Source organism: Bos indicus x Bos taurus, chromosome 8 (genome assembly GCF_003369695.1).
Source record: "Bos indicus x Bos taurus breed Angus x Brahman F1 hybrid chromosome 8, Bos_hybrid_MaternalHap_v2.0, whole genome shotgun sequence".
Lineage (NCBI taxonomy): Eukaryota > Metazoa > Chordata > Mammalia > Artiodactyla > Bovidae > Bos > Bos indicus x Bos taurus.
In genome coordinates this window covers 75,918,995-75,938,055 of record NC_040083.1, presented here as the reverse complement: position 1 = coordinate 75,938,055, position 19,061 = coordinate 75,918,995, and the positions used below count along the sequence as shown (strand labels likewise).

The window sequence follows — 19,061 nt, the reverse complement described above, 5'->3', positions numbered from 1 at the left end:
GGAATGAGGCTAGAGATGGGTGGGAGCCAGACTGGAAAGGCCCAAGTGCCTGGCTGAGGAGCTTGCACGCTTTCTTGAGAGTGATGGAGAGTCTCTGAAGGGTGAAGAGGAGGGAGTGGTGGGGGATACTTGACTGCTGTTTCAGAGAGACTTCTGGCTGCCGCAGGGTGGAAAGTGGACTCAGGGCACAGGGCAGAGTGAGCAGTGAGGAGGCTGCTGCAGGGATCCAGGGGAGATGGTGACACCAAAATTATGGCTGGAGAAGGCCCTGGAGAAGCCCTGCCCAGGTTGCAAGAACTTTCAAGGCTTGGCACTTTGAAAGGGTTCTTGTCCCTAGGCAGCCTCTCCCCCACCATTTGAGCCACCTCAGTCCTTCTGTTCTGGAGACTCCTTCAGGCTCTGTTCTAGCTCCTCGGGTTATTCTTGCCAGAACTGCAGGTCTCTGTCAGTTTCCACGTGGAGGCCACAATGTCCTCGGTCCCTCTTTGTTGGTGTATCTGTGGCCTTCAGCTCTGCTTAGACCTCAGCCTCTTGAAGGTGATCCCTTCATGCACTCTCTTCTCTGACTCCAGATGGGAGTGTGACTGAGGGGTCTCCTCCACCAGGGAACCAGGGTGAGCACTGCTCCCTTGCTGTCATGCCCCCTCCACCAGAGTTCATGTGTGCACACACAAGTGAGTGTGCGAAGTGCCTGTGTGCGTGTGTACTGTCGGCAGGACTGATGCTGAGAAAAGGACATCAGCGTCCCTGGAAAGCAGAGGGGCCTCACCTGAGGAAAGGTCGGGAAGTCGGGAAGTACAGGGGGAGTGTTTGGGGAGCAGGGTGAGAGGGAATGTTGTTAGCAGGGTCTGGCAGGGACAAGTCAGTGCCTGTGAGATTGGGCCCAGAGCCATTCCTGTGTACTGCAAGCCAGGGGGCGTCACAGCCAGGTTTTGAGCAGGGACTGGAAGAGTCACCTTCATTCATGGTCTCATGAATATGCACGGAAACCTGTTGAATTATGCAGATAGAAAGGATGTAGATGTATATGCAAATTCAGCGCTGCCCTCCCTGTTTCTATGGAAACCAGAGAATAGCAAGGGGATGGGGGGTCCAAACCCTGGAGAGACCAGGCTGGAGAGACTGGAGACCGGGAGACTCTCCTCTGTCACCTGCTTTCCACATGCCTGCTGCTGACCTCACTCTCTGCCTCATTCTCTCTTTGTCCCCCTTTGCGTTGCCCTCTCTCCATTGCTCTGCCTCTCTGGATCTTTCTGTCTGTCTCCCCATCATCTTCATTTCTACTTCTCCCTCCTGTTTTTCTTTTCCATCTCCCTAGTCTCTGAGTGTCTGTCTATGTCTGTATATTGTTGACACTGTGTCATGGTTCCTCTGAGACTCGAAGACAGTTTTTTCTGACTCTGTGTCTTGCCTAATCTTGGTCTCTGTGTCTTTAATTCCCTAGCTCTCCCTCCTTCTGCATCTCCCTATCTCTGTGTCTCTGACTCACATCTTATTTCTCCATATCTCTATTTTTGTGTCTGACTCTGATTGTGTCTATTTCTTGGTCTCTCTCCCAAGGTTCTCTCTCTCTTCTCTTGTGCTCTGCCTCTCAGAACCCCTTATCCCAGTGCTTGTCTCCATCTGATGGGAAAGACAGGAAACTGCACATCTGTCCTTGCCTGATGGGATGCTCTAGCCCTGGCCCAGCTGCCAACATGTTCAAGGATTCCTCGGCTCTCTCCCCACATAAATGCCTGTTTTTGGTCTGGCCCCTGTCACAGTGTTGGCACAGGATCCCCGTGACAGACCCAGGCTGGCTGCCAGGACATCAGGGCTCCCAGCCTCTGCCTGCTGTGTGACCCTGCCTGGTGTGTCTCCCTCTCTGGATCTGTAGCTCCAGCTCCCGCTCCACGAAGCTGGTGGGCACCTTGAGACAATGATGCACTGGGAATAGGGAATTGACCTCAACCCTGGCCCTCTTCCCAAGGGTTGACATGAGGAGCCTGGCGGGGACCCAGGTATGGGGGCATCTGGGACTAGTTGAGACCAATCCTGGCCCCCAGAGAAGATTCCTTGCTGAGCCACAGAATCAAACAGCAGCCTTTCCACAGCCTACTCATGGTTCTGCCTGCTGCAGCCTCAGCCATCCAGTTCCCTGTTTGGGGTCCTTTGTATCCCCCTCCTCCATTTGGTTTATGTTTCTAGAACACCTATTTCATGCATGCCTTCTGCCTTCACAGGTCCACAGTGATCAAAAGTGACATCTAGACTTTTTGTCTCCCCCAACCCTCCCAAGAAGGAACTCTTTGGTCCAAGTGAAGAACCTAGACTCTTCAACCCCCACAGTTTCCTATCCTTGGTAGCCTAAGTTTGGGGGTGCAGAAGTCACAGATCAAGGTTGAGACAGAGACATGCCTCTATACAGGATTCGGGATGGGCTATGGGAAGCTAAGAACAAGACTTGGGGGTGAGGGTGGACGAGAGTGTTTTGAGGGCAGGTAGACCAGTCCATGGGGAAGGAAGTGGCAACCCACTCCAGTATTCTTGTCTGGGAAATCTCATGGACAGAGGAGCCTGGCGGGCTACAGTCCATGGGGTTGCAAAGAGTCAGACACGACTTAGAGACTAAACCTGCACAAACCACCTCCACGTTGAAGTGGAGGGCTTCCCCTTTTGGTCCTGGGCTCTGGGGAGGTTGCCTTACCTCCACACAGGCCCTGAATACGGGGGATCTGGCTTGAGCCCAGGTGTGGGGGTGGCTAGCGCAGTCAGGGCAAGTCCCCTCTCCTCCAAGAGGCTGCCAGACTGAGCCCCCAGTCCTGCCCCTCCAGAAAGGATACAGACATAATCGCTCTTCCCACCAACTGTGATTCACCCATGTTCAGGCCCAGGCGTGATCCTGCTGCTGGGAATTCCGTGTTTGAATTAAAAACCTCCCGGACACCCCACCTCCGTCGGCCTGGGCTGGTTGTATCAACATGGGTTGGAGCAGAGTCAACCAGGGCTGTCTGGACAGAGCTGGTTGTGGGGAGAGGACAAGAGAGAGAAAGGTGGACAAAGACTGAGAGAAACAGAGTGATATAGATGGCCAGATGGAGAGAAAGACCAACAGACAGAGGAGGAGACATGGATGGGGAGAAAGCCCAAGCCAGACGGGGCTCTAGTACCCACTAGGTTGGTGCCGGATCACTAGACTGGATTATCTCATTTCACTGAATCTCCACAACAGTCCTAGGTGTTAGGCGCGATTCTGATTCCATTTCACTCCTCGGGTAATTGAGACACCAAGACAGTAAGTCACTTGCCTGAGGCCACAAGGCCAGTAAGTGATGGAGTAGGTATTTGACGGGGCTTTCCTGATGGCTCAGCAGTAAAGAATCTACCGGCCAATGCAAGAGACTCAGGTTCGATCCCTGGGTTGAAAGACACCCGTGGGGAAGGAAATGGCTACCCACTCCAGTGTTCTTGCCTGGAGAATCCCATGGACAGAGGAACCTGGTGGGCATCAGTCCATGGGGTCGCAAAAGAGTTGGACACAACTCAGCGACTAAAACAAAAACAAGGTGTTTGATCCCTTTGGTCTCCCTGAAGAGCCAAGGAGTGAGGCAGACCTAGAGACCGAGGGGGAGACAGATTCCCACGGCAGCACTCCCAGGGAATTTGGGAATCCTGAAATCGCCAGACAGCTGTGTAGGAGGAGGGCCCTTCCCATCAGACCAGCAAACATGTGGCTTCCTGACCTTGTTGTCAGAGACATGAGGGCAGGGAGAGGGGGGAAGGGGAACTCCATAGAACCGAGTGGACCTCCCTCCTTCCTGCCACCCTGGGGTGCAGCCTGTCCTGGCCCTGCTTCAGATTCGGCCCAGCCGACACCCGGCTTTGGTGGGGCCCAGGTTGGAAGACTCATTCTTTCTTTCCCACACCCTTGTGGAACACCTCTAGTTGAGAGGCACTTCTGCCCCACGTCTCCTCCTCTCTCCTTCCTTTCCCTATCAAGAAACCCTTCCCATGGTCTTCCTTCAGCACCCTAGGATAGCTTCTGCAATAAGGGACCCAGATTTGAAATGGGGGATGCTTTGATATGGGGATCAGCCTAGTATACACTGAGGTTGTCTGAGCACAGAAAGGAGGTCCCTGCAGGCTGGCTTTGGGGGCCTTCTGGTTAGAGGCCCCTGGTTTGTGGAGGAGGGTCATCAGCCCAGCTGGTGGGGGCCTAGAGAGCCGAGCTGTCAGCAGCAGAGAGGATCTGGCAAGAAGAAAACCAGGAGCCAGCCTGGGGGAGCCGGGGAGTCGGCGTTATGGTTTCTAATGTCTTAGCCCTGGTTTTAATTACCCTCGGGGTCCCCAAGGGTCCCAGACTGTTTCAGGCTCCCAAGCTCAAGGCGGGCTCAGGACCCTCCTGGGAAGTCCAGGGGCACAGGGATGGCAGTCTGGAGGTGGGGGAGCTTTTTCATCCTCTTCTTCCCCTGGCCCTGGCTGAGAGAGGTGCTGCCAGACCAAGCAGGGCTCTGGGGACAACGGGGAGGCTGGGGAAGGGGTCCCACCCTCTGCTCACAGGCCTCTGTATCAGCGAACTCCAGAGCACCAGCTTGGCCCCGCTGGCCTCCCCTGACTCCTGGCTGCTAAAGCCCAGGGCTCTTTCTTGGCTTCACCAGGCTCCTTTTTGGTCCTGTGACAACCCTGCCTCCTGGCTGTCCTTCTCCCTCTGGGGCTACCACCCTTTCTCTGCTCTCTCTGTCTTTTAATCATGCTTCCCAAGGTTTCAGCCTCAATTTTCTCCTCCCCTCCCCCTCATCACTGCCTTTCCCTGCTCCCTGGTCTACCCTGCCTGCTTCCAGCACCTTCATAGTGCCCAGGTCAGTCTGAGATGAATGTCCGTGCAGCCGACACGTGCTGGCATAGAGAGTAGGGGAGCTGTGGACAGGGACTGCACCCGCCAGCAATGCACCCTCTCTCAAGTTCTCTGCTCTCCCCATCCACACCCCTGCTGGCCACCATCCCACAGGCCCTTCCACGGGCCACATCAAGCCCCATCCCCTCTCCAGCCCTGTGGAAAGCACCATCATCTCCCAGCCACATACCAAAAACCTGGGAGTCCTCTGTGCTTCAGTAGACAAATGTTCCTCTGGGCTTAGCACACAATAGGTGCTAATAAATGACTGTTGAGGTGAATTTAATTCAGTTTTCTCTCTTGAACTCCCCTGCTGCCTCTGTCTGTTTCCCTGGGATTTGGTGTCTCTGGCATTCAGTCTCCAAATCTCTAATCCTGTTCTATCTTCTGAATCATCACAGTTGAGTTTCTGGGGGGAAAGTGGGGCCTCTTTTCTCCCCTTTCCCTCTGCCCCAGGGAATCACAGGCTGTCCAGGAATGGAGCTTCGGGAGATGAAGGGAGGGAGCTGGTCTTGGGGCCACATGGCCCTCTGGTTTGGAAATCCCAGCCCTCTTTCTTATCTTGGAGGCACCTCTACAGCAGCAGAGATCAAGGGCAGACTCTGGGCTGGCACTCCAGGGGGACAATCCTTAAAGACGTGTGCCTCCCCTGTGAAGAAGGGGAGGGGAGGGGGATCAGGGCCCATGGGGGTGGGTGTTTCTGAGCAGGGAATTAGTTTCATGCACATTTTTTGCAACACAAGAGGAAATCTGCATCTGTGATTGTGCAAGTCTGTTGCTCTTGCTCCCACCTTCCAACACACAGAGCGGCTAACCCCTAGTTGCCCTGTCCTCTTCTGTCCCTCTCTCCCCACCCGCTCTGGATCCTCTCCCCAATCCCTGACCATCTACTTCTCTTTCCAGATAGCCCAGAGCCTAGGATCACCTGGGCCTCGGGACCTCGGGAGAAGAGACCCTGGACACTAAGTGTCTGGGGATCCTGCTCTCTGTGTATAGGGCAACGGGTGGGGAGGGGGTGCGGTTCCCTCTAGTGGTAATGGGAGCAGCTGAAGAAGATGAATCTGAGTGCCCATGCTCCCTGCCTCCTCCAAAGCCCGGCATTCTCTCTTCTGCCCCATGGCCCTGCCCCTAATCAGGATGGAGGTTTCTCTCCCACTGGTCACTGCTAACACCTCCTCCCTAGCTGCCCCACCTCCAGTCTTAGACCTTCTTGCCATCCTCTTCCTGGCAGGCTCAACTTTCCCACTAGAAGGCAAATCTGGGTCTGTTCCTTACCTACTTTATGCCTTTTCAGGCCTGTGTGGCCTTGGCACCAGAGGTGCTTCAGGATGTGGTCTCTGAGCCACTCAGAAAACCTCATTCTGCCTTCGAGGTCTCTGCTCAACCCCCTACTGAATACCAAACCCTGTTTCCCATCCCTGGAGGTTGTGACCCATCCAGACAGGCTCTCTCTCCTGTGTCCTGGGACTCTACTTCCCCAGTTCCTGCTTGCATCAGTCATTCACTCACTCATTCGACATTTATTTAGCTCTGCTTCCCATGGTAGGAGCATCTGTTCTTCCCATGTAGGAGCTCTAGGTGCCTGGAGATGGCGGCCATAGGGCCACCCTCATGGAGCTCACAGGTGCCATCCAAGTAGATAGGTAGTGGAACATAGCGCTCACTACTCTAGGGGAAAAGAGTGTGGCCTTTTGGGGAAGGGCAGAGGGGCTTATCCAGGCTTCTTTTAGGTGACATGTAGGCTGTCGCTCCTTCCCCGAGGGGCCTATGGAGTCAGACTCAGCACTCTTACATGGACAGACTTAACACTTACCTATTTTATTTAGTATTCATCTTCCCCGACTAGAATGTGAATCTCATGAGGCCAGGAGATTTTTAAACATCTTTTTTATTTTTTAAAGGCAAAAAGTAAACAATAAAGTGCGCACATCTTAAGATCACAACTTAAATTCTGACATACGCATGTATGCTCTTGGAAACCTCCCTGCCCTCCCTAGCCCCCCTCAACTCCCAGCAAAGGTAACTGCAATTCTGGCTTCTCTCACTGTAAATCAGCTTTGCCTTGAGCTTTATAGAAGTGAAATCATTCAATACATACTCCTTCCTGTTTGGTTCTTGTTTCCCCGCCCCCTTGCTCAATGTTTTGGTTGTGAGCTTTATCCATTTTTGTTGTGTGTAGCTATAGTTGGTCCTTTTCCATTGTTGGAACTCTATCACAATCTATTCATTCACTTAGTGGTTTCCAGCTTGAGGCTATAATGAATAAACTGCAGAGAACATTCTTGGTAAATATGCACAATAATTTCCTTTGGCTATACATCTAGGAGTGGAATTGCTGGGTCATGGGATATACATATGTTTAGCTTAGAAGATCCCACCAAACAGTGTTCCAAAGTGGTTGAACCAACTTATATACCCACCAGCAGCGTGTGGAGTTTTAGTTGCTCCACAGCCTTGAGAGGGAAGAAATTTTCATCTGGTTGGTTCACTACTGTCTTCTCACTTAAGTCAATGCCTGGTATATACTAAGTGTTCAATACATATTTATTGACTGCCTTATGGATGGAGGAACCATCAGCACTGCTGGGGTCCTGTTCTGGCTCTGGTACTAACTTGCTGTGTGACTCTGGGCAGATGACTCTCCCTCTCTGAGCGGATTCCCTGTCTGTGCCATCAAGAGAGGGATACTGGGGGCTTTGCCTTCAGTACCAGCTGCATGTTGTGAAAGCTGGACACCTGTTCATTCGTTTACTCCGCTCGTATTGATTGACATCTTATTATCTCCTGGGGTGGCGGAGGTGTGATCTGTGACATGCTGCTGTCGACCTCTTTTAGGGCAGCCAAGACCAGGTCACTGCCCATCCTGTCCTAGAGACTGCTCCTCCTCCCTGTGTCCAGCCCTGACCCCAGGGGAGGGGGTCTGGACCGAGCTTGCGGATGGAAAATGTGATTAATAATCAAAAAAACATCCAAGAGGAAGAGACCAGGAAAACAACTCAGGGAAGGCTTCTCGCCCAGGGGAGGGGGGCCATGTCCTGGGCCTCGGGACAGCGCCGGCCACTCTCCCGCCGCCCTTTCTGGGAAGCTGCCATAGGAGTGGATGATTTTAGCCAAAAGTGAAAAAAAAAAGTCACCCTAATTATTCATGAAAAAAGATGCCCCCTTCAATGTGAATGACACTTCCTCTGGGGGCTTCCCTCTACTCTGTTACTCCTCTCTTAGTGGTCCCCCTGCTTGGTCAGGCTGGGGGGTCCTGGAGACACTGGGCTGGGGGCAGAGAAGGAATTTCAACATGAAATGTTTTGTTCATTAAGAGAGAACATAGGGGGAAATTCCCTTTCTGCCTGGGCCTGGGCAGCCCAGGCAGATACTCAAAAGCTATTGTGAAAAATTGAGTCTGAGCTGCAGAATGGGTGGTGGTGGGGGCGGGGGGGGGGGACACGGACAGTCTCTCCTCTCCTCTTAGACTCCTGACTGTCAGCAGTTTCCTAAGCCTTAATCCTTCCTCCTTTCGGGGATTTCATTCCCCAGTCCCAAGGTCTCAGGTTGCCCTCAAACTTCCTTCTTAGCAAAACAGGAGGAACTGGGGTTAGACTGGAGTTAGAACTTCCAACTAAGGAGGAAGGAAGGATACCAAAGGGGATGGGGGAGCCTTGGATCTATTTGAATAATTTAGAATTCTGATAGAATATGTTGGGAACTGTAGGCAGCGAATGTGAGGGGGCCTGGGGCAAGACCAAAAGCATCTCTTTCCCACAGCGGCTTTAGAGAACCCCAGTGAGGACGAAGAGGAGATGGCTCCAGAGAACTGGGGGCAATTCCCGGCTGAATACTTAAGTACTACCATTATGGCTTCAGCCCTAACCCCTTCTCTACCTTTAGGGAATTTGCTCTTTTTCGGTGCCAGAGAGTGAATGGATCAGGGTACACTCAGGTGGTGATCCAGATTCTAGAAGGGGGTGGTCTGCAGGGGGTGTTGTAAGTGGGCCCTAGGGGCTGTCCCAGGGTGTTGGGGAGTCATCTCTGGGGGGCTGAGCTGGACCCTGAGCATGCTGGGGGTGGTGCTCCAGGCCCCCCTCCCTGGCTCGGCCTGGGGCTATGTCGGATCGGGTTTCTCGGCGCCTGGAGCCTCCGCGAGGCCGAGCTGTTCCCGGGCCCCGGCCAAGCCGCCCCGGGCGCTGGCACTGTGTGAGGAAGCAGGAGGGGGGTGAGGGGGAGCAAGGGAGGGCTGCGAGGGCGTTTACGTAACTGCCTCTGGGAGCCCGCCCCGACCTGCCAAACCCCAGTGTGGGACTATGTGTGATTGAGAGCGTGTGTGACTCTGCGTGTGTGCCGCGTGGTGTGACTGAGTACATGGTTGTGTGGGTAACTGTGTCTGTGTGTGGTGCGGTGTGTAAGTGTGTGATTCCAGGAGTTCGGTCCTTAAGACCTCTAACTCCCAGCCCCAGGCAGGGGTCCCGGACTCCCAGTGTGCCATAGTGAGGTTCAATATACACATTTCACTCTTTGAGACTAGGTATGTAACACGATGGGCTTCCCAGGTGGCGCTAGCGGTAAAGAACCCATCAGCCAATGCAGGAGACATCAGAGACCTGGGTTCAATCCCTGGGTCAGGAAGATCTGCTGCAGAAGGGCATGCAACCCACTCCAGTATTCTTGTCTGGAGATCCAATGGACAGAGGATCCTAATGGGCTACAGTCCTCGAGGTTGCAAAGAGTTGGACACGACTGAGTGACTTAGCACGCATGCACATGTGATTTTAAATAAGGTGTGTCCAGCATTTGGAGGTAAGACAGTCTGGGTGTGTATTTGTGATTTTGGGTATCCAGGAATGTGCCTCAAGGTGGACCTTTCTGATGTTTTAACAGGTTAGAAATAAGCACTATTTCCTGAAGGAGCACTGGAAAAGGTAGATGGGGTGGGGGCTCTCTTTCCCTGAGGACAAAGGAATGGGAAAGGATCCTTGTCACCCAAAGGTTTGGCATGGCACAGCTATCTCCTGGGAAAGGGGGGTGGGTGGGAGGTGGTCCAAGTGTAGGTCAGGATGGAGGAGGGTGGAGCCAAAAGTCTTTCATGGTAGCTATAAAACTCTGAGGAGTTTTACAGAGTCAGGGAGAACCCCCACCTCCAATTTCCCAAGGCCTTCCAGAATGCTCAAATCTGTAATCCCTGTCTCTTGCAGAGCACTAGGGCTTTGAACTGGGGACGTTATTTCCTGCTGACCCATAGGAGAGGCAGATGGTGAAGATGGCGTGGGGTTGGGGGAGGGGGTCAGCAAAGTGGGAGGTGGCTTAAGGATAAGTGGGCATGAAAGAGAAGGGAACTGATGCAGAGCTGGGGCTACCGGGGATAGGGACGCCTATTAAGGCCGGAGAGGAGACAGGGCCAGCTCCTGCAAGGGATTTGAAGAGCCACCGACGAGGCTCGGCTTTGCCGCCAGGGAGATGGGGTAAAGGAGGGCTCAACACGGAGGCTTAGAAAGCTCAGAAGCTCGTTTGCAGACAGGACACTGGAGCCAGCACGAGCAGAAAAGCACGAGTAATCTGTTGCCCCAGCTGAGACGCAAGGAGAATCTCTTCTGGACCAGGCGGCAGGGGCAGGAGGGAGAGAGGGGCCGCACCCTCGTTGCTCGGTTAGGAGGACGCTGCTGCCTCTTTGCGGGAGCTGCGGCTTGAGCGAGAACGCGCCTCCCGCACCGCCCGCCAGGTGTCGCTGCGGCCCTGGGGAAGCGGGCGCGGCCGCTGGGTACTGCGCCGCGAGAAGCTGCAGATAGACCGACGGTGGAATCCGTTCCGACGTGCGCCTCTGGTCCTCGCTAATCCTCGGAAACAGCGATTTACCCCGCTGCCGGACACCGGTTACCCCGCCCGGACCCTGCCCCGGCACCCGCGGGCTTGGGCACGACCTATGGCACCCCCAGTGCCCCTAGGTGGGGAGGGCACGTTGGTCCGGGGCGGATCTCCCCTCTGATCTCAACCTGGCAGACAGCTGCTGAGTCCAGGACACGGGAAGATCTGGAGGTCAAGTCAGCCCACCAAGAACCCCGCAGATCTCGACTCCAGACTGCGCCTCGAGGGGAGGGGCGCCCCCCGCCTCAGCACCCAACCTCTCCCAGGCCTAGTTTCGGAGCAGAAGGAGAGGCAATTCCTGACACCCCCAACCGCCGCCCCCCTCACCCCCAGATTCTGCCGCACCGTCTCCACTCCTTCCCGGTGCCCACCACCCTGTCTCCGCCTGTGGCCTGGGTACTTGTAGGCTCCTGACCCAGAGAGGCCAGATAGAAGACACCTACTGTGGGTGGGCGTGAGCTGATTTCGGCTGGAAGCCACTATTTCTCCGTGTGTCCCTAAGCCCCAGCTGGCCCTCTCTGAGCCCCAGCCCCGGCTGACCCCTGCTGGTTGCACTGATGGGATCCTGCGGCCACGGAAATAAAAGTGAAAGGCCCGGGCAGTGGCGGGAAGGTTTTTTCCTCTGCAATGGGAGTCCCTGAGGCATTTGTTGGGAAAAGGGCCCGGGCGCTCTGGGCAGCCTACTAGGGAAGGGTGTGAGGAAGTAGCGAGATACTTCCTTCCCCCTCTCCCCGCCCGCAAACCTCGCGCAGCTCCCCGGAGGGGCCAGGCAGCTGGGATTATGGGTCAAAGGTCAGGTGAAAAATCCAAGGGGTGGGGATGGGGGTGGGCCACTCGTTCTCCGCCCCCTGGCATTCACCCTTTCTGTTGCGCTCTCCTGTGGCCTCAGAAGTAGTCGGGTTGTCTAACTTGAATTCCTCCCTGTAATAGCCAGACCCCAGGCCCCGGGGCGCGTGAAGTGAGCACACCAGCTCGCGAGAGGCCCAGGCTGCGAAAGGGAAGCTCGAGGGGTGAACCTCCAGCGCCCAACTCTGGCACTCGCGCTCTGGCACTGCCGACCCGGGCAAAAAGGGCGCATTCTCCCTACATCCTGCATCCCAGTGGCGGTCACTCCCCAGGCCGCGTGTCCGGGGATGGGTTAAGTGAGGGTGAAGAAGGAGAGGGGAGAGGGGTAGTTGTGGTGTATCACCGGAGACTTGATGGGAGGCGAGGGCCTGGGTTTTCAGCCTGGTCTGCTTCGGGTCATGCGAGCAAATAGCCCCATTCCTTCGGTGTGAGGGGTGTAAGTGTCTAACACTGGGAGAGGGGGTGTCGTTGCTGGGGGCGGTAGGAGATCTGGGAGGGGCGGAGGCGGCTGGCCTCTCCGGCCCAAAGTAGGGCCTGCTCCAGCTCTTCTCAAAGAGATGCTGGCGGGAGAACCCTGAGAGTTGGCCCCGGCTGTGCCAGGGTGTCCGTCCGAGGCACTAAGGGCTCGAAGGTGCGGGAGTGTGAGCCGCGGAGACCTGGCCAAGGCTGAGTGAGCGAGGGAGTGTGAATGAGCGACCCTGGGGAATTGGATGCGCGCCCAGCGGCCCTGGGGGATCCGGCGGAGTGGGTGTGGGTGTGGGTGCGCGCGCGTTTCTCAGACCCGCGGTCCGGGCTGCGCGTGAAGCACGGGGGCTACAGCCGTCTGGAGGGCGTTCCTGAGAGAGGGTGAAGGCGAGGGGGCCACGCGTGCCACTGCGGGCGAGTGTGCCCGCGGGGGGAGGGTGGGAGCCAGCCTGAGTGAGGGGGAGTGGGGGCTCACAGGCCTGCTGAGGATGACTGTGCCCGCGCGTGCCAGGAGAGGGAGCGTGCCACGGCGGGGGCGCGCGGGGGCCGTGGTCGGGAGGGGGTCGCGGCGCGCGGCCGCGGAGGCGCGGGGAGACAAGGAGGGAGGGGGAGGGGAGCGAGGGCGCGCGCGGCCGGGCGGGCGCCCGCGGTCACATGGGCGAGGGAAGGAGGGAGGGAGCGCGCGAGGGAGGGAGGAGGATGGGGGGGGTTAAAGCCGCCGAGCGCCGAGGAGCCGGTGCAGAGCGGGCGGCGGCGGCAGCGGAGGCAGCGGCTCCAGCCGGCGCAGCGCGGGGCTCGGCGGCGGGATCCGGCGGCGGTGCTAGCTCCGCGCTCCCTGCCTCTCTCCCTGCCGGGGGCGGTCGAAGAGCTAGGCGCGGAGCCCCGGCTGTCCGAGGGCGCGGTGAGTACCTCGCGCGGAGCGCGCGCGGCCGAACCCTCAAACATTCGGGTTGACCGACAGATCCGCGGCCCTCGTGCGCGCGGGAAGAGAGAGGGGACGTGCATGGGCCCGAGACTGGGGTGGGGGGGACAGGAAAGTTCACGGGAAACTTTGCCCGTAAACTCGGGGGCGGGGGCGCAGGAGAAACAGCCCCCCACGTCCGGGCGCGCCGGGGGTTGGGCGTGGTGGTGGGGCGGACAGTCGGCCGGCGGGAGGTGGCAGGGATCGATTGCCCTAGCACCGGGTTCTCCCTCACCTCTCAGCGTCGCGCGCAGGGTCTGGGAAAATTCCGGAGCTGGGGGGTCGTAGTGATCCCCGCGCGCCCAGAGGCGGCTTCCTTCTCCAGCAGAAATCTGGACTTGAAAGCGCCCAGGGGTGTGAACGGACGGTTGCGCGTCCGCCTGTATATGGGTGTCCATGTGAATCCGCTTGTGTGTGTGTGTGTGTGTGTGTGTGTGTGTCGGCGCGAGCCTGCCTGTGGTTTCCTCGTGAGTCCGCCTGGATGTATCTCCGTTTAGTGGGTCTCCTCCAGAATCTCTTTGTAAGTGCTCCCGTGTTGTGTGTCCGTGTGAGTCCGCCTGCGGTGTATCCCCGCCTCTTTGTGAGTCTGCCGGTGTGTGTCTTCCCCTAGTGTGGCTCTGCTGGAGCCGGCCTGGGTGTCCCTGTGCTGCTCGGAGTAGTGTAGCGCCCGGTGCGTGGGGGCTGGGCCGCGGGGAGGTCACCAGACGGACAGCTCTCCTCCTCGGCTCCGAGCCTCTCCTCTCCCGAGCCTCTCTTCCAGCGCTAGATCTCGCGCTCGTCCGCTCCCTTGGCCCCCTCCCCCCGTCAGTAGCTTCAGGCGGGCAGGACTATTTCACGCCTTGTTGAAAATTCAGGATTTTCTGTCTCTTTCCGTCTAGTCTCTCTCTTTTGAGAAGCGTCTGTGTGGCTGGCAGTGTTGTGTCTGCAACACTGGGTGTGTGTGTGCATGCCGCTGGAGAAGTGTGTCTGCAACACTATTTGCTTTGCCTGTAGTACTTGATGTAATTGTGTCCGTGTCACTGGGGGTATTCCTGTGGCTGTAATCACGGAGGAGGTGGGTGTATGAAATGCTGGGTGTGTTTGTGCATCTGTAAATGCTGTTTGTCGGGGGGTCTGAAACACTGAGTGCATTTTTGTGTGTCTAACTCTGGGTATGATTGTGTACCAATGCATATGTGGGGATGATGGAGCTTGAACAATTAGATGTTTCTATGGCTGTATAGCTAGCCAGAGCTTGGTGGGTGGAGGGGACTGTGTCTCCATAAATTCTGCATACCTGCTCCACTGCCAAAATCCACATAGATCCTCTGGGCTGGTTCTTAGGGCTCCTGGTCGGGATTGGTGACATGCAGCCCAGGTTCACAGTCCATCACGGTTAATACTCCGACTGGGACCCTGAGCCTTATGTGAAAAGTAGGAGTTTAGAGTTCACATGCAAGACTTCTAGAGGCTCTGGAATTTATAGTCAGCTTCATACTGGGACACTTAAACTCATATGGACTCACACTCAGAATTACCATTTGGACAATGGACTTCCACTCAGATTCACTTATATTCTGGTCATATCCAGTGATACATTTCAGTCCTGGAGTTTACACTCAGACTCACATTGGGACTCTAGGCTCACACTTAGATTCACATTTCTGTCCTGAGGCTCATAGGCTAATACTGAGACCTAGTGCCCATGCTGAGAACTCCCTGAGGTCCTAGGGCTCACACTGGGACTCACACTGACACCCTGGAGCTTTCTCAGATTCACACATTCTGGGGCTCACACCCAGACTTACCTGGGGAACCAGGAGTTCATTTGAGCTCAAGGACTCACATAAGACATTGGGGTTTATACATGCATGCTCACATCTTGGAGTTCACACTCAGATTCACACTAGGACACGCAAGATACTCACTTCCATCCTGGGATCACTTAGGGACCCATACTTATAAAGGGACCCCAGTGCTCATACTCAGACTCACGTGGGGAACCTTAGCTAACACTCAGAAAGCCCCGAAGACCAGGGGCTCACATGAACACTAGGACTCTTGCCTGTACTGACTTGTTTGGGAATCCTGGGGCTCACAGTTAGACTCCCATTTCAGCCCTGGGGCTTATAGTCACATGCACAGTGAGACCAGCATTCACACTCAAACCTAAACTTCCATCTTGGTGTTCACACTCAGACTGACATCCCTGGTAGTTAATTAAACTTGCTTCCATCCTGGGGCTTAGATTCAGAGTCACACTAGGGCCCCAGTGCTCACACTCAGACTGGTGCTTGCACCTTGAGGCTTTCATATTCACATGGAAACCCTGGGATTCACACTTAGAATCACACCAAGTTAGCTTTCCATTCTGGGACACTCAAACCCACATTAGGATTATGTTCACACTCCCAGGGGAACTTAGAACTCACGGTTCAACTCACTCATGCTTTCACTGGTTTATGGTATGTCTCAGGGCAGCTGGGGACGGGAACAGAGACTATTACAAGATCTGTGTTCTCCAGAGGTGGGGAGTGGAAGAGATATGTGTTTGGTCACGTCCATTACTTGGGTTGTGGGCTGGTGGAGAGTGGTGGGAAACACCCAGTTAAACCTTTCTGCCTGTTCTTCCAGAGGAGACTAGGCTCTCAATCACTCTCAGGACAGCCGAGTGGCTTTTTGGTTCAGGGGTGACATGTACCCTTAGGGTTCCCTATGAACCATGTACGTGCACATCTTTGTTCAATAGTTTTGGGTACCCCTCCTGTGATAGAAAGGGTCAGGTATGGGGAAGTAAGACTTACGTCTTCCCAAGACATCTCCCCCATCCCACTTATCCTTCAGATGGGAGCAGCATGAAGGTTGACTTGAGGGGGATAGACATCTGGCTTCTTTGACCTCTCCTAGATGGCGAATCTCTGATTCTGGAGATGGTAGCCCCAGATCTGTGGTGAGAAGGTGGCTGGAGGAGAAGACTGGAGTAGAACGCACCCTCTTCTCTCTCCTTTTCCCTGGCTGGAACGGGGTTGGGCCACATTTTGTTATATCTCCCAGTGTCTCCTGGAATGCCTGAGTCCTTATCCTGTCTCCAGCATCTGCCTGGGGTTCTCCCCTCTGTCTCCCAAAAGAGCAGTAGCTCTGCGGGGGTGGGATGGGGTGGCAATTGGGTCAGGTTGCAATCAGTCTTAGGACTCCACCTGCCTTGAAGACACTGCTCGGGGCTTTACACTCTTCTTTTTGTGGAGGCCAGTGCACCAGCACCCCACGAAGTAGGGATCTGGCTCTCAGGCTCAGATGGCTAGGCTGTAACTGCTCCTCGTCCCAGAGCAGGACACGTGCTCTCCAGCCCCCCTATGGGGGTGGAGGGCTTGAAGGCAAGGCGCCCTGCTCTGCCCCCCCATGGTGAGTTGAAGTGTAAATGAATCGGAAACAGATGGAGCCTATTTTCTTTGAAATGCAGATGGATTGGGGGGGGGGGACCATGTGTGCCCGGTTGGGAGGGGGGGTCCCAGAGAACTAGGAGGCTGAGAAGAGAGCTGACCCCTCCTCCAGACCCGCCAAGGGATTGGGGGTGTGTGTGGGGAATACCTCAGCTGTGTAAACTCCAGTGGCCCTGGGTGACCACACCCACCCCAGACCCTAGCTTCCTGTGGGGAGGGGCTGGGGAGGCTGTGGTCCCAGTGGGCTGAGGGCACTGAGGTCATCGCCCCTCTTTACCTCTGCAGAGGGCTAAGAGGGCCCCCAAAGCATAGAGCCATGCTGGGTTGGGGGTCACCAGAGCCAAGGAGGTGAGAGGAGGAGCTGGGCAAATGTGGGGAAGAGCTGGACCCTACAGCTGTGGGGAACCAGCTCCTCAAAGCTGGGGCTGGAACACCAGTCTATTAATAGACTAGGGTGGTGACTCCTGGGCGGTCCAAGGGCCCGTCCTGGGGTTCAGGAATGGACTGAAGCATCCTTAGTCCTGAGGGAGGTCAGAATGCCCCACTGTACACTGCCTCTACTTCTTTACAGTGCTCAGCAAGGCTGCAGAGTAACTAACTGCCTGTGAAATCTGGGACTTAGGGGCGGGGGGTCCACGAGTCTCAGCCCCCACCGACCCTGCCTCTGCTATAAACAAGGTACACAGTGGGAGGCCAGTGTTGAGTAAACAATCTTTCTCTCCAACCAGACTGAGTGGTGTTGGCGGGCAGGACCATGTCCCTAATTCCCTGGCCGGCAGGGATTAGATGCTCAAGAAATGTTGACGAATGAGCACTGAGTGGGACAGACTGTGGGGAGAGGGGACTCTCCGGGGTTTGTGGCTTGAGACTGAACAGCCTCTGTGGCATAACCCTGTTTTTTGGTTTGAACCACCCCTAAGTGATTTGCAGGCAAGATTAAAGGAAGGACTTCCCTGTATTCAAGGAAGGAGTGCAAAGGATGGGCAGCTTCTTCCTTGAAAAGGTCTGTGGCAGAGGTCAGAGCTCACTTCTGTCCTCTCCCCAGCTTCAAGATTTTTCAGAAGATGGGAAAATCCTTTTCTCCCCCGTGTGGTGGTGAACATGTCCCTTGCTTTCTCTAAGTCTGGGTTTCTTGGACTCTAGCTAAAGCAGTGGACCCCAGGTCTGAGCCTTTGAGGCTGGGCTTCCCTGGTGGCTCAGCTGGTAAAGAATCTGCCTGCAATGCAGGAGAAGTGGGTTTGATCCCTGAGTTGGGACGATCCCCTGGAGAAGGGAACGGCTACCCAACTCCAGTATTCTGGCCTGGAAAATTCCATGGACGTTATAGTCCTTGGGGTCGCAAAGAGTCAGACACGACTGAGCAACTTTTACTTCACTTCTGAGGTTTAGCTGCTGTGGGCACCATAGACTGTCTGTATTGGTTATTAATGTCTGTCTGAGAACACAGAGTTCAGATCCTAAAAATACCCTGTGCAGCCAGAGCCTCAGAGGTGCTGGGGTAGCAGTGGCTGCATCTTGATGGGTTAGGCACAGAGGCAGGAGAGAGAGAGAGAATGCGGAGAAACTGAGGCAGGCAGCATGGGCCGGGAGTTGCACAGGAGACAGAGCCTTCCTTTGTAGGGAACAAAGGTTTCTAAAAGAGTGGTGCCAGTTAGTCACATGATGGCAACATTTAGGGTAATCTGTTATCTTGCACCACCAAGAATTTCCTTCTCAGAGAGCTTGGAGATACAACTGATAACAGACATAAAAATCAAGTAGTCAGTGGTAACCATTTCAAGTCCAGCTTCAGAATGTTCCAAAATGGTGTGTGACCAAGGAAAATGTCTTCCCCAGGTAGCCTTTTCTGAGCCGCTGCCTCTATCCCTTCTCCTAGAGCTCTTCCTTGCAGCCCAAGTGCCAGTGAGTTTCTTCCACACCCTGTGCTATACGTCCCCACCTCACTTCTGACCCCCAGGCCTCTGTGGAGCCCCTCTCCCCCAGGAGAAGGGGACTCACAGTGGTCCCCGAAAGGTAAGATGAGCCCAGCCTCTGAGGACAGATGTCATGTGACCTTGGCCCATGAGCTGACCTTTCTGGGCCCCTCCGTGAAATCGTGGGATGGGGGCTGGGCCCTGGCCCAGGCCCTGAGAGAACGCGGTTTTGGCACCCATCCAGGTCCCTGACGTCAATGACTCTCCAAATAATGGAATCAATATTGGGGGGGTGGGGTGGGCAAGCGTGAACCAGGCCCCAGCGATTAGAAACAGATCAGCACAAACCCGCAGCTGACTCTGATAGAGCTGCCTTGGAGAGCTAGGGTGGGGGGCCTGGGAGGAGGTGGACTTGAGGGGGCTCAGGAATGGAGGCAGGCACTGGGTGTCCAAAGCGTGGGAGTACACAAGTGGGCAGAGACTCTGGCGCTGCTGGGGTGGGAATGATGAGGTTGGGGGGGCTGTCCTGGTCCCTTCCTCCTTTGAGCCTGTGGGGTTCTGAGACTGAGGTAACTTGGTGAATGGAGACTTCTTTCAGCCAGTGAGTGATCGAGAGTTCATCTCTCTGCATCCCAGACCTGGGCCCCTCGGCCATATTAGGGCTCAGAGGTTATACCAGGGGAACAGAGGAGCTGGGGGAGGGTTCTGAGTGAGATCTAAACGGCATGACCTTT

General features: G+C 55.6%; 1 protein-coding gene across 3 annotated transcripts in view; it reads left to right on the top strand.

Annotated features, from left to right (window-relative positions):
- Window positions 1–12,735: 12,735 nt before the first annotated feature.
- CNTFR (ciliary neurotrophic factor receptor) overlaps window positions 12,736–19,061 on the top strand; it is a 38,164-nt gene continuing 31,838 nt past the window's right edge. The window contains exon 1 of one of the 3 annotated variants that reach the window (XM_027550056.1): window positions 12,736–12,935. The gene's annotated coding sequence lies outside the window, so the exon portion shown is untranslated. The remainder of the gene's footprint in view (window positions 12,936–19,061) is intronic. The other 2 variants (XM_027550053.1, XM_027550054.1) reach the window with 2 other exon arrangements.